The sequence below is a fragment of the Rhipicephalus microplus genome, unplaced genomic scaffold (genome assembly GCF_043290135.1).
Source record: "Rhipicephalus microplus isolate Deutch F79 unplaced genomic scaffold, USDA_Rmic scaffold_190, whole genome shotgun sequence".
In the NCBI taxonomy this organism is placed as follows: domain Eukaryota; kingdom Metazoa; phylum Arthropoda; class Arachnida; order Ixodida; family Ixodidae; genus Rhipicephalus; species Rhipicephalus microplus.
The window spans coordinates 37,501-52,500 of NW_027464761.1; the positions used below are offsets into that span (position 1 = coordinate 37,501).

At 58.9% G+C, this 15,000-nt stretch overlaps 4 non-coding genes across 4 annotated transcripts; 2 read left to right on the forward strand and 2 right to left on the reverse strand.

Moving 5' to 3' along the window:
• Positions 1–208: 208 nt before the first annotated feature.
• Positions 209–361, reverse strand: LOC142791825 (5.8S ribosomal RNA). Its single transcript, XR_012890444.1, has one exon. It is a non-coding gene; the product is annotated as a 5.8S ribosomal RNA (ribosomal RNA).
• A 1,719-nt stretch (positions 362–2,080) lies between these two features.
• Positions 2,081–3,895, reverse strand: LOC142791826 (small subunit ribosomal RNA). The gene has a single exon (XR_012890445.1). It is a non-coding gene; the product is annotated as a small subunit ribosomal RNA (ribosomal RNA).
• Positions 3,896–11,153: 7,258 nt separating this feature from the next.
• Positions 11,154–12,968, forward strand: LOC142791827 (small subunit ribosomal RNA). Its single transcript, XR_012890446.1, has one exon. It is a non-coding gene; the product is annotated as a small subunit ribosomal RNA (ribosomal RNA).
• Positions 12,969–14,687: 1,719 nt separating this feature from the next.
• LOC142791836 (5.8S ribosomal RNA) lies at positions 14,688–14,840 on the forward strand. The gene has a single exon (XR_012890455.1). It is a non-coding gene; the product is annotated as a 5.8S ribosomal RNA (ribosomal RNA).
• Positions 14,841–15,000: the final 160 nt, after the last annotated feature.

The window sequence follows — 15,000 nt, forward strand, 5'->3', positions numbered from 1 at the left end:
CTCAACGAGGTGCCACATCCTCAATGCAGTCGGTCGCCCCCGTTTCGGTTGGGCTCTGGCACGACGGTCGCCACCGTCTCGCCCTTGAGTGGCCGCTGTTGGCGCTCGCTGTGAGGTGTTCAGCGTGCTGTCCGTGTTGCCGACGCGGTCAAAACGAGTCGACGGCTCACGTTCCCTTGTGCGCCGAAGGCTCTCTTGATATGTGATCCGACCCTCAGACAGACGAAGCCAAGGGAAGACCCAAGGCCGCAATGTGCGTTCAAAGAATCAGTGCTCAGTGTGTCCTGCAATTCACACCAAGTCTCGCAGCTGGCTGCGTTCTTCATCGACCCGAGAACCGAGTGATCCACCGCTTAGAGTCGTGAAAAAGTGTTTGTTCAATTCCGTACAGTCAAAACCAAACGTTTCTGGCACTCGGCCAAACAGTGGCCAAGAAGGGCGCTTTTCAGCGCACGCTTGGACTCCAAAACTCTGCCGCGCCTTTTTCGGCTGCCGCAAATCGAGCAAACGGTGTGTTTCGGACGGCGTTTCGCTTTCGCTACTTGCGAGTGCTTTCGTGGTCCACCCCTCTATAAATACTCGGGAGGCGTCGAAGCCGGTTCTCCAAGCCGGACCCGTAGGTATCGTTGTGTGCTCGCTCTCATTGGCCCGCCTAACCAGAAAATGCCTGCGGTACACCCATTTGGATAAGAGTGCACGCAGATGCGGGCCTCGACGGCTACACATTTCCTCGGGCGGCCGCCTCCCGGCCTCCGTGGAGCGCGGGATGCACGGTCCCATCGACAAGCCTCTCCCGTTTTTACCGTGGCGTCGCGGTTCACCACGGCAGGCGGGTCGGTCTCCTCCGCATAAAAAGGGGGACCCCCGCTTTTTGTTCCACGAAATCGCACAAGCTTTTTTCGCATCCACGGTTTGCCACCGCACACCAAAATGCCGATCCGGCTGCCTACTTTAGCCAACAGGTGGAGCCAGGCGCGCCGTACTTGCGCGGCACTTCCCACGTCCACCGAAGTCGGTGCCAAGGACCACTTTCGGCGCCGGAGCCGCGTACGAGCCTACTCGAGGCGGAAGAACGAAGCCAGCAAGGGCCTGGCCGCAAGTGCGTTCAATTGTCGGGACGTCCAAGTCCCTCGTTCTTCCGTGCTTCCTCTTTCGGCAAGTCGTTGCGGCACCTTCCCAAAGCGCGCAGACCCGCTAATCGCGACGAGCGCGACGTGGCCGTGCCGCCTTTCCCTCGGCAGCAAGCAAAACGCCTGGCAACGTCGACGCTCCCCTAACCGCGATCTCGCACCGTGTTTCGTGTGGCGAATTCAAAAGCCGGCCGGCGCTGCTGCAACCATTACGGTCGGTACGCATACGCCGCGGAGGGCGGGACGGTCATCGGAGCGTGCGGTTCCTCCATCGAGTACTGCGCACCTCGGCCGTCGCATCGCCGTGCCATGACCGGCCGCGCGTCAACGCGAACCGGTGCCAGCGAGATCCCTCGCCTGCAAGAACCGACCGGCAGCCTCCGTCACCCGAGGACGCGGAGGCGCTTGCCGCGGACGGCGGGACGGTATGCACTGGTGCACAGCGGACCCGTCACATCGCCAGTTCCTTGACCGACCGCCGACGCTTGTGCCGTTCCTCTCGTACTTGGCAGTCGCCGCGCGATTGTCGGGTCTCGTTCTTGCACGCTCGAACGGTCGGGAGGGCACTCGGCTGGCGTTTCGGGAACGCGCAGCCTCGCCTTCTACCGACGTAACCACGACTCGCCGTTCGCGCTCCGCCGCTCCTGTTTACAGTACTAGGCGGTCCCGCAGCGGTCGGGTCGCGCATTTCGAGCGCTTCGAGCCACGGTGCAGTGGCGGGTCGAAAGCCGACCTATGAGTGCGTTGCGCCGTTTGTACCCGCGTCCGCCACCTGGCCGACCGTCCAAGGTCGCGGTGTTGGCGTCCGCTGGGCGCAACAATTTGTCACGGGGTGCCGCTCCACATTCAGGCAGCCCCGTGGGGAAAAGCCGACCCCGCGTCCAAACGGGGTCAGCGGCAGAAAGTGTCGGGCGCAGACGCAGCTGAGGCGCTCACCCTTCACAATCCGTTAATGATCCTTCCGCAGGTTCACCTACGGAAACCTTGTTACGACTTTTACTTCCTCTAAATGATCAAGTTTGGTCATCTTTCCAACAGACCGGCGCAACCGAAAGGCCGCGCCGGACATCGGTCCGAAGACCTCACTAAATCATTCAATCGGTAGTAGCGACGGGCGGTGTGTACAAAGGGCAGGGACGTAATCAACGCGAGCTTATGACTCGCGCTTACTGGGAATTCCTCGTTCAAGGGGAACAATTGCAAGCCCCTATCCCAATCACGAAAGAAGTTCCACGGGTTACCCAGTCTTTTCAGACAGGGATAAAGACACGCTGCTTCCTTCAGTGTAGCGCGCGTGCGGCCCCGGACATCTAAGGGCATCACAGACCTGTTATTGCTCTGTTTCGTGCGGCTAGGAGCCGCTTGTCCCTCTAAGAAGGTTGTAAGGTGCTGGGAACCCCGCACCTATTTAATAGGCTAGAGTCTCGTTCGTTATCGGAATTAACCAGACAAATCGCTCCACCAACTAAGAACGGCCATGCACCACCATCCACCGAATCAAGAAAGAGCTCTCAATCTGTCAATCCTCCCAGTGTCCGGGCCGGGTAAGTTTTCCCGTGTTGAGTCAAATTAAGCCGCAGGCTCCACTCCTGGTGGTGCCCTTCCGTCAATTCCTTTAAGTTTCAGCTTTGCAACCATACTTCCCCCGGAACCCAAATACTTTGGTTTCCCGGAAGCTGCCCGCCGAGTCATTTGAGTAACTCAGGCGGATCGCTGGTTGGCATCGTTTATGGTCAGAACTAGGGCGGTATCTGATCGCCTTCGAACCTCTGACTTTCGTTCTTGATCAATGAAAACATTCTTGGCAAATGCTTTCGCAGTAGTTCGTCTTGCGACGGTCCAAGAATTTCACCTCTAGCGCCGCAATACGAATGCCCCCGTCCGTCCCTCTTAATCATTACCTCGTATTCCAAAAACCAACAGAACAGAAACGAGGTCTTGTTCTATTATTCCATGCAAGTTTATTCAGGCGACTCGCCTGCGTTGAGCACTCTAATTTTTTCAAAGTAAAAGCACCGGCCATCTCGAGGCACACAATGAAGTGCACCAAGAAAGAACCGGCATGATGTTCAGTCCGAGCCGTCGCATCGGGTAGATGCACTACTCGTCTGGAACTGAGATCCAACTACGAGCTTTTTAACCGCAGCAGCTTTAGTATACGCTATTGGAGCTGGAATTACCGCGGCTGCTGGCACCAGACTTGCCCTCCAATTGATCCTCGTTAAAGGATTTAGAGTGTACTCATTTCAATTACGGGGCCTCAAAAGAGTCCCGTATTGTTATTTTTCGTCACTACCTCCCCGTGCCGGGAGTGGGTAATTTGCGCGCCTGCTGCCTTCCTTGGATGTGGTAGCCGTTTCTCAGGCTCCCTCTCCGGAATCGAACCCTGATTCTCCGTTACCCGTAACAACCATGGTAAGCAAGTAACCTACCATCGAAAGTTGATAAGGCAGACACTTGAAAGAAACGTCGCCGGCTCGTGGCCATGCGATCAGCACAAAGTTATCCAGAGTCACCACACAATACGGGCCGAAACCCGATCGATCTTGGTCTAATAAAAGCACCCGTTACCCAAAGGGCTCCAGGCTCACTGCATGTATTAGCTCTAGAATTGCCACAGTTATCCAAGTAGGAAGAAACGATCTAAGGAACCATAACTGATTTAATGAGCCATTCGCGGTTTCGCCTTATTTCGGCATGTACTTAGACATGCATGGCTTAATCTTTGAGACAAGCATATGATTACTGGCAGGATCAACCAGGTAATCGTTCGACTGCGCGTCCGTCCTCGCCTTCGGCGGGCCGGACGCAGTCTGTGTGCGGCGGAGGCCACCTTCAGGCGCCCCAACACGCTTATTTTGCACTCCGAGATGACGGCGTTCGAGCTCGCTACGGCACAACCTTCCCGAAAGACGAGTGGGAGCCGTGCGGCAAGAAGCACGTTCATGCTCGCTCTTTTTCGTTGCATCGACTCGGTCGCGCCGTGCGGGTTGCCCAAGCCCGCTGCACTGTCGGTGGACCGGCCGGAACTAGCAACGGAGCCGAGACTGCAAAGCCGCCAGACGACGGGTCACGCCCGCGTCTTCGGCGCTTTCGCATCTGAATCGCCCGAGGACGACACGGAACACACCTCGATATCGTGGTAAAACGGCACCGTCCGACAACCAGCCCCTAACGCATCAAGCGGATGAGGCTGCAGACGACTGCCGTGGATTCCCCTGGAGCAGACCCGAGGACACGCTTGACGAGGCCGAAGCCCGCCGCATATCAGACACCCGGTCGCTTTCGCGTACGCCGCTCACGAGAACCCCCACATAATAGCAGCGATAAGTACCCAGACCTCCTTGGGCACTAATACGAGCGTACTCGAGAAAATTTCACCGCGGGTGTGCCCCGAAACGTGTGGCACGTTGAGCGTGCCACAAGTCTACGTTGCTCTCAAACCCGCCGAGGTCGTAGAATTTGCGACCCTACTCACGAAATTCCCACCGAGGATACGGCCGCAAACGTACCGCACCTTGGGTAGGCCACGAGTTTGTGCAACACTACGCTGACGGCACAGCACCGAGGTCGTGCGCGCACGCACGGGAAAATTCCGCCGCGGTTTCTGCCGAAAACGTGAGGCACCACGACTCTCCGCAAGTTCGCGTCGACTGCGAAAGACCGAAGTCGTGAACGACGTGTCCGCTACTCGCCGCCGACACGCTGGACACCAAACGTACAACGACTCGACGGCGTCGTAGAGGCCCACGACGCGGTTTTCCTTAACGACGTCTCGGCGTGGCACCGACAGGTTAGAACGGCCGACCAACGTTCCCTGTCCGCCGTTCGGCTCAGTCGAAGGGCTCGGCGACTTCGGCAACGCTGCGAAGCCGCACGGTGACGCACGCCATGTCCCCATTTTTTTTTTTTTTTCTTTCTGCGTCTGCCGGGGTGCCCCTATAATAGCAGCGATAAGCACCCAGACCGCCGTGGGTCGCTCGCCCCGGCAGACGTGGTTCCCCCCCCCCCCTTTTCGCTCGCCCCGGCTGACGAGGTTTTCGCGCCGCCCCGGCTGACGCAGTTTTCGCGCCGCCCCGGCTGACGCGGTTTCGTGCCGCCCCGGCTGACGCGGTTTTCGCGCCGCCCCGGCTGACGCGGTTTTTGCGTCGCCCCGGCTGACACGGTTCGGACTTTGCACTTTTCGGCTGTGCCTGGCTGGCGGCCCACTCACTCGATCGCCATGTCTGTTTGCCACAGTTTTCCCGGTGGTGCCGCACCCGGGCTTGCCCCGGCAGACGCGTTTTTTTTTTTTTCTTTTCGCCCCGGCTGACGCAGTTTTCGCCCCGCCCCGGCTGACGCGGTTTCGTGCCGCCCCGGCAGACGCGGTTTTTTGCGCCGCCCCGGCTGACGCGGTTTTTGCCGCCCCGGCTGACGCAGTTCGGACTTTGCACTTTTTGGCTGAGCCTGGCTGGCGGCCCACTCACTCGATCGCCATGTCTGTTTGCCACAGTTTTCCCGGTGGTGCCGCACCCGGGCTCGCCCCGGCAGACGCGTTTTTTTTTTTCCTTCGCCCCGGCAGACGTGGTTCCCCCCCCCCCCCCCCCTCCGTCTTTCTTTTTGTTTTTTTTTTCGCCGCGGCTGAAGTGGATTTTTCGGTGCCTCGACGCCCCGGTAGTCGCGGTTTTTCCGTTTCCGCACGGCCCCGGCTGACGCTGCTCGGTCACAGTCGCCTTTTGTGAGGATTGCAGACTTCTTGAGCGCGGGTGTTTTTTTTTTGTTGTTGTTGTTGTTTTATTACGCATTCGCTCCAGCAGACGCTGTTTAGACTTTTTGTTTCCTCTTTTATCCTGCGACGAGGTGACGAGGTTTATTCGGTGCCCCGCCGCCCCGGCTGAAGTGATTTTTCCTGTCCCGTGCCGCCCCGGCTGACGCGGTTGGGACTTCGCGTTTGTTCGGCCGCCACGGGTTTTGGCGCACTCGCTCGGTTGCTTGTTGTTGCCACTTGTTGCGAACCCAGGTTTCTTGAGCGAGCGCGGGCGTTTTTTCTTCCTTTCTTTCTTTGTTCTATGTGTTAGCGAATCGGCCTTTAATATCACACGAGGACTCACAACCAACAATTTTCAGTTTGAAGTGTAAAAAATCTGCAGGTGTTGACGTAACTGACTTGCCCCGTACCCTTGAGTACATCCATGAAGTTCTCGTAGTACTACTAAATCGCATTATTCCAAGTGGAGAAATTCCCATAAACTTGCAAACCTCTACACGAAAATCGGTGCGCGTGATAAAGTTGAAAATTATCGTCCGATATCAAATGTGCCTTCTATAACACAAATTCTAGGAAAAAAAAAAAAAACACTTGTTCGCCGTTTTCTGCGCCGTGACTGGCAGCACTCCGGCGAAGCGAAACGGGGTCGATTCGAGCACGATATCGGCGTCTTTCGACGTGCTCGCCGGCGACCGTCGCACGAGTACGTCGCACGAGCGCGTCTGCCGGGGCGCCGTTTGCGAAGCCGACGCAAAAGTGGGAACCGCCGCTCGGATGATCGCCGCTTTCGGCAGAGTGAGTGTTGGCACTCCGGGGAAGCGAAACAGCGTGAATGCGCCCACGAAATCGGCGTATTTTGAAGTGCCCGCCGGCGACCGTCGCACGAGTACGGTAAACCGCGTCAGCCGGGGCGTAGTTCGGGACGCCGACGAAAAAGTGGGAAGCGCAACTCGGATCTTCGCCGTTTTTGCAGGAGTGAGTGGCGGCCCTCCTGCGAGACCAAGAAGCATCGATTCGTGCACGAATTCGGCGCCTTTCGACGTGATCGCCGGCGACCGTCGCTCGAGTAGGGCAAACCGCGTCTGCCGGGGCGGGCTTCGGGACGCCGATGCGAAAGTGGGAAACGCTGCTCGGATGTTCGCCGTTTTTGGCCGAGTGAGTGCTGGCACTCGGGCGAAGCCAAACGGGGCCGATTACGGCACGATATCGGCGTCTTTCGACGTGCCCGGCGGCGACCGTCGCACGAGTACGGTAAACCGCGTCAGCCCGGGCGGAGTTCGGGACGCCGATGCGAAAGTGGAGAACGCCGCTCGGATCTTCGCCGTTTTTGGAGGAGTGAGTGGCGGCACTCCGGAGAAGCCAAGGAGCGCCAATTAGCGCACGATATCGGCGTCTTTCGACGCGCTCGCCGGCGACCGTCGAACGAGTAGGGCAAACCGCGTCTGCCGGGGCGGGGTTTACGACGCCGACGCAAAAGTGGGAACCGCCGCTCGGATGTTGGCCGTTTTTGGCAGAGTGAGTGCTGGCACACCGGCGACGCGAAAGAGCGCGAAAGCGCCCACGAAAGTGGCGTATTTGGACGTGCTTGACGGCGACCGCTGCAGGAGTACGAAAAACCACGTCAGCCGGGGCGAGCGACCCACGGCGGTCTGGGTGCTTATCGCTGCTATTATAGGGGCACCCCGGCAGACGCAGAAAAAAAAATTTTTTTTCGACCTTCTTTTTTGCTGGTCGAGCTCGGGTAACCCAGGTCGCAATGGGAGCCGCGCACGAAAGCGGCGTCGCGAGACGCGTTCGCGGTCGCTAGTCGCACGAGCTCGGCAACCGCGTCAGCCGGCGCGGAGTTCGGGATGCCGACGGCTAAGTGGGTACCGCTGCTCGGATGTTCGCCGTTTTTGGCCGAGTGAGTGCTGGCACTCCGGCGAAGCGAAACGGGGCCGATTCGGGCACGATATCGGCGTATTTCGACGTGCTCGCCGGCGACCGTCGCACGAGTACGGCAAAGCGCGTCTGCCGGGGCGAGGTTTGCGATGCCGACGAAAAAGTGGGAAGCGCCGCTCGGATCTTCGCCGTTTTTGCAGGAGTGAGTGGCGGCCCTCCTGCGAGACCAAGAAGCATCGACTCGCGCACGATATCGGTGTCTTTCGACGTGCCCGCCGGCCACCGCCGCACGAGTACGGCAAACCGCGTATGCCGGGGCGGGGTTGGCGACGCCGACGCAAAAGTGGGAACCGCCACTAGGATGTTCGCCGTTTTTGGCAGAGTGAGTGCTGGCACACCGGCGACGCGAAAGAGCGCGAAAGCGCCCACGAAAGTGGCGTATTTGGACGTGCTTGACGGCGACCGCTGCAGGAGTACGAAAAACCACGTCAGCCGGGGCGAGCGACCCACGGCGGTCTGGGTGCTTATCGCTGCTATTATAGGGGCACCCCGGCAGACGCAGAAAAAAAAAATTTTTTTTCGACCTTCTTTTTTGCTGGTCGAGCTCGGGTAACCCAGGTCGCAATGGGAGCCGCGCACGAAAGCGGCGTCGCGAGACGCGTTCGCGGTCGCTAGTCGCACGAGCTCGGCAACCGCGTCAGCCGGCGCGGAGTTCGGGATGCCGACGGCTAAGTGGGTACCGCTGCTCGGATGTTCGCCGTTTTTGGCCGAGTGAGTGCTGGCACTCCGGCGAAGCGAAACGGGGCCGATTCGGGCACGATATCGGCGTATTTCGACGTGCTCGCCGGCGACCGTCGCACGAGTACGGCAAAGCGCGTCTGCCGGGGCGAGGTTTGCGATGCCGACGAAAAAGTGGGAAGCGCCGCTCGGATCTTCGCCGTTTTTGCAGGAGTGAGTGGCGGCCCTCCTGCGAGACCAAGAAGCATCGACTCGCGCACGATATCGGTGTCTTTCGACGTGCCCGCCGGCCACCGCCGCACGAGTACGGCAAACCGCGTATGCCGGGGCGGGGTTGGCGACGCCGACGCAAAAGTGGGAACCGCCACTAGGATGTTCGCCGTTTTTGGCAGAGTGAGTGCTGGCACTCCGGCGAAGCGAAAGAGCGCGAATGCGCCCACGAAAGTGGCGTGTTTGGACGTGCTTGACGACGACCACCGCAGGAAAACGAAAAACCACGTCAGCCGGGGCGAGCGACCCATGGCGGTCTGGGTGCTTATCGCTGCTATTATAGGGGCACCCCGGCAGACGCAAAAAAAAAAAAAATTTTTTTCGACATTCTTTCTTGCTCGTCGACCTCGGGTGACCCAGGTCGCAGTGGGAGCCGCGCACGAAAGCGGCGTCGCGAGACGGCTTCGCGGTCGCTAGTCGCACGAGCTCGGCAACCGCGTCTGCCGGGGCGGAGTTCGGGACGCCGACGGCTAAGTGGGAACCGCCGCTCGGATGTTCGCCGTTTGTGGCCGAGTGAGTGCTGGCACTCCGGCGAAGCCAAACGGGGCCGATTCCGGCACGATATCGGCGTCTTTCTACGTGCTCGCCGGCGACCGTCGCACGAGTACGGCAAAGTGCGTCTGCCGGGGCGGGGTTTGCGACGCGTACGCAATAGTGAGAACCGTCGCTCGGATGTTCGTCGTCTTTCGCCGAGCCAGTGCTGGCACTCCGGCGAAGCCGAACGGAGCCGATTCGGGCACGATATCGGCGTCTTTCCACGTGCTCGCCGGCGACCGTCGCACGAGTACGGTAAACCGCGTCAGCCGGGGCGGAGTTCGGGACGCCGATGCGAAAGTGGGAAGCGCCGCTCGGATCTTCGCCGTTTTTGGAGGAGTCAGTGGCGGCACTCCGGTGAAGCCAAGGTGCGCCAATTCGCGCACGATATCGGCGTCTTTCGACGTGCCCGCCGGCCACCGTCGCACGAGTACGGCAAACCTCGTCTGCCGGGGCGGGGTTTGCGACGCCGACGCAAAAGTGGGAACCGCCGCTCGGATGTTCGCCGTTTTTGGCAGAGTGAGTGCTGGCACTCCGGCGAAGCGAAAGAGCGTGAATGCGCCCACGAAAGTAGCGTATTTGGACGTGCTTGACGGCGACCGCCGCAGGAGTACGAAAAACCACGTCAGCCGGGGCGAGCGACCCACGGCGGTCTGGGTGCTTATCGCTGCTATTATAGGGGCACCCCGGCAGACGCAGAAAGAAAAAAAAAAAAAAATGGGGACATGGCGTGCGTCACCGTGCGGCTTCGCAGCGTTGCCGAAGTCGCCGAGCCCTTCGACTGAGCCGAACGGCGGACAGGGAACGTTGGTCGGCCGTTCTAACCTGTCGGTGCCACGCCGAGACGTCGTTAAGGAAAACCGCGTCGTGGGCCTCTACGACGCCGTCGAGTCGTTGTACGTTTGGTGTCCAGCGTGTCGGCGGCGAGTAGCGGACACGTCGTTCACGACTTCGGTCTTTCGCAGTCGACGCGAACTTGCGGAGAGTCGTGGTGCCTCACGTTTTCGGCAGAAACCGCGGCGGAATTTTCCCGTGCGTGCGCGCACGACCTCGGTGCTGTGCCGTCAGCGTAGTGTTGCACAAACTCGTGGCCTACCCAAGGTGCGGTACGTTTGCGGCCGTATCCTCGGTGGGAATTTCGTGAGTAGGGTCGCAAATTCTACGACCTCGGCGGGTTTGAGAGCGACGTAGACTTGTGGCACGCTCAACGTGCCACACGTTTCGGGGCACACCCGCGGTGAAATTTTCTCGAGTACGCTCGTATTAGTGCCCAAGGAGGTCTGGGTACTTATCGCTGCTATTATGTGGGGGTTCTCGTGAGCGGCGTACGCGAAAGCGACCGGGTGTCTGATATGCGGCGGGCTTCGGCCTCGTCAAGCGTGTCCTCGGGTCTGCTCCAGGGGAATCCACGGCAGTCGTCTGCAGCCTCATCCGCTTGATGCGTTAGGGGCTGGTTGTCGGACGGTGCCGTTTTACCACGATATCGAGGTGTGTTCCGTGTCGTCCTCGGGCGATTCAGATGCGAAAGCGCCGAAGACGCGGGCGTGACCCGTCGTCTGGCGGCTTTGCAGTCTCGGCTCCGTTGCTAGTTCCGGCCGGTCCACCGACAGTGCAGCGGGCTTGGGCAACCCGCACGGCGCGACCGAGTCGATGCAACGAAAAAGAGCGAGCATGAACGTGCTTCTTGCCGCACGGCTCCCACTCGTCTTTCGGGAAGGTTGTGCCGTAGCGAGCTCGAACGCCGTCATCTCGGAGTGCAAAATAAGCGTGTTGGGGCGCCTGAAGGTGGCCTCCGCCGCACACAGACTGCGTCCGGCCCGCCGAAGGCGAGGACGGACGCGCAGTCGAACGATTACCTGGTTGATCCTGCCAGTAATCATATGCTTGTCTCAAAGATTAAGCCATGCATGTCTAAGTACATGCCGAAATAAGGCGAAACCGCGAATGGCTCATTAAATCAGTTATGGTTCCTTAGATCGTTTCTTCCTACTTGGATAACTGTGGCAATTCTAGAGCTAATACATGCAGTGAGCCTGGAGCCCTTTGGGTAACGGGTGCTTTTATTAGACCAAGATCGATCGGGTTTCGGCCCGTATTGTGTGGTGACTCTGGATAACTTTGTGCTGATCGCATGGCCACGAGCCGGCGACGTTTCTTTCAAGTGTCTGCCTTATCAACTTTCGATGGTAGGTTACTTGCTTACCATGGTTGTTACGGGTAACGGAGAATCAGGGTTCGATTCCGGAGAGGGAGCCTGAGAAACGGCTACCACATCCAAGGAAGGCAGCAGGCGCGCAAATTACCCACTCCCGGCACGGGGAGGTAGTGACGAAAAATAACAATACGGGACTCTTTTGAGGCCCCGTAATTGAAATGAGTACACTCTAAATCCTTTAACGAGGATCAATTGGAGGGCAAGTCTGGTGCCAGCAGCCGCGGTAATTCCAGCTCCAATAGCGTATACTAAAGCTGCTGCGGTTAAAAAGCTCGTAGTTGGATCTCAGTTCCAGACGAGTAGTGCATCTACCCGATGCGACGGCTCGGACTGAACATCATGCCGGTTCTTTCTTGGTGCACTTCATTGTGTGCCTCGAGATGGCCGGTGCTTTTACTTTGAAAAAATTAGAGTGCTCAACGCAGGCGAGTCGCCTGAATAAACTTGCATGGAATAATAGAACAAGACCTCGTTTCTGTTCTGTTGGTTTTTGGAATACGAGGTAATGATTAAGAGGGACGGACGGGGGCATTCGTATTGCGGCGCTAGAGGTGAAATTCTTGGACCGTCGCAAGACGAACTACTGCGAAAGCATTTGCCAAGAATGTTTTCATTGATCAAGAACGAAAGTCAGAGGTTCGAAGGCGATCAGATACCGCCCTAGTTCTGACCATAAACGATGCCAACCAGCGATCCGCCTGAGTTACTCAAATGACTCGGCGGGCAGCTTCCGGGAAACCAAAGTATTTGGGTTCCGGGGGAAGTATGGTTGCAAAGCTGAAACTTAAAGGAATTGACGGAAGGGCACCACCAGGAGTGGAGCCTGCGGCTTAATTTGACTCAACACGGGAAAACTTACCCGGCCCGGACACTGGGAGGATTGACAGATTGAGAGCTCTTTCTTGATTCGGTGGATGGTGGTGCATGGCCGTTCTTAGTTGGTGGAGCGATTTGTCTGGTTAATTCCGATAACGAACGAGACTCTAGCCTATTAAATAGGTGCGGGGTTCCCAGCACCTTACAACCTTCTTAGAGGGACAAGCGGCTCCTAGCCGCACGAAACAGAGCAATAACAGGTCTGTGATGCCCTTAGATGTCCGGGGCCGCACGCGCGCTACACTGAAGGAAGCAGCGTGTCTTTATCCCTGTCTGAAAAGACTGGGTAACCCGTGGAACTTCTTTCGTGATTGGGATAGGGGCTTGCAATTGTTCCCCTTGAACGAGGAATTCCCAGTAAGCGCGAGTCATAAGCTCGCGTTGATTACGTCCCTGCCCTTTGTACACACCGCCCGTCGCTACTACCGATTGAATGATTTAGTGAGGTCTTCGGACCGATGTCCGGCGCGGCCTTTCGGTTGCGCCGGTCTGTTGGAAAGATGACCAAACTTGATCATTTAGAGGAAGTAAAAGTCGTAACAAGGTTTCCGTAGGTGAACCTGCGGAAGGATCATTAACGGATTGTGAAGGGTGAGCGCCTCAGCTGCGTCTGCGCCCGACACTTTCTGCCGCTGACCCCGTTTGGACGCGGGGTCGGCTTTTCCCCACGGGGCTGCCTGAATGTGGAGCGGCACCCCGTGACAAATTGTTGCGCCCAGCGGACGCCAACACCGCGACCTTGGACGGTCGGCCAGGTGGCGGACGCGGGTACAAACGGCGCAACGCACTCATAGGTCGGCTTTCGACCCGCCACTGCACCGTGGCTCGAAGCGCTCGAAATGCGCGACCCGACCGCTGCGGGACCGCCTAGTACTGTAAACAGGAGCGGCGGAGCGCGAACGGCGAGTCGTGGTTACGTCGGTAGAAGGCGAGGCTGCGCGTTCCCGAAACGCCAGCCGAGTGCCCTCCCGACCGTTCGAGCGTGCAAGAACGAGACCCGACAATCGCGCGGCGACTGCCAAGTACGAGAGGAACGGCACAAGCGTCGGCGGTCGGTCAAGGAACTGGCGATGTGACGGGTCCGCTGTGCACCAGTGCATACCGTCCCGCCGTCCGCGGCAAGCGCCTCCGCGTCCTCGGGTGACGGAGGCTGCCGGTCGGTTCTTGCAGGCGAGGGATCTCGCTGGCACCGGTTCGCGTTGACGCGCGGCCGGTCATGGCACGGCGATGCGACGGCCGAGGTGCGCAGTACTCGATGGAGGAACCGCACGCTCCGATGACCGTCCCGCCCTCCGCGGCGTATGCGTACCGACCGTAATGGTTGCAGCAGCGCCGGCCGGCTTTTGAATTCGCCACACGAAACACGGTGCGAGATCGCGGTTAGGGGAGCGTCGACGTTGCCAGGCGTTTTGCTTGCTGCCGAGGGAAAGGCGGCACGGCCACGTCGCGCTCGTCGCGATTAGCGGGTCTGCGCGCTTTGGGAAGGTGCCGCAACGACTTGCCGAAAGAGGAAGCACGGAAGAACGAGGGACTTGGACGTCCCGACAATTGAACGCACTTGCGGCCAGGCCCTTGCTGGCTTCGTTCTTCCGCCTCGAGTAGGCTCGTACGCGGCTCCGGCGCCGAAAGTGGTCCTTGGCACCGACTTCGGTGGACGTGGGAAGTGCCGCGCAAGTACGGCGCGCCTGGCTCCACCTGTTGGCTAAAGTAGGCAGCCGGATCGGCATTTTGGTGTGCGGTGGCAAACCGTGGATGCGAAAAAAGCTTGTGCGATTTCGTGGAACAAAAAGCGGGGGTCCCCCTTTTTATGCGGAGGAGACCGACCCGCCTGCCGTGGTGAACCGCGACGCCACGGTAAAAACGGGAGAGGCTTGTCGATGGGACCGTGCATCCCGCGCTCCACGGAGGCCGGGAGGCGGCCGCCCGAGGAAATGTGTAGCCGTCGAGGCCCGCATCTGCGTGCACTCTTATCCAAATGGGTGTACCGCAGGCATTTTCTGGTTAGGCGGGCCAATGAGAGCGAGCACACAACGATACCTACGGGTCCGGCTTGGAGAACCGGCTTCGACGCCTCCCGAGTATTTATAGAGGGGTGGACCACGAAAGCACTCGCAAGTAGCGAAAGCGAAACGCCGTCCGAAACACACCGTTTGCTCGATTTGCGGCAGCCGAAAAAGGCGCGGCAGAGTTTTGGAGTCCAAGCGTGCGCTGAAAAGCGCCCTTCTTGGCCACTGTTTGGCCGAGTGCCAGAAACGTTTGGTTTTGACTGTACGGAATTGAACAAACACTTTTTCACGACTCTAAGCGGTGGATCACTCGGTTCTCGGGTCGATGAAGAACGCAGCCAGCTGCGAGACTTGGTGTGAATTGCAGGACACACTGAGCACTGATTCTTTGAACGCACATTGCGGCCTTGGGTCTTCCCTTGGCTTCGTCTGTCTGAGGGTCGGATCACATATCAAGAGAGCCTTCGGCGCACAAGGGAACGTGAGCCGTCGACTCGTTTTGACCGCGTCGGCAACACGGACAGCACGCTGAACACCTCACAGCGAGCGCCAACAGCGGCCACTCAAGGGCGAGACGGTGGCGACCGTCGTGCCAGAGCCCAA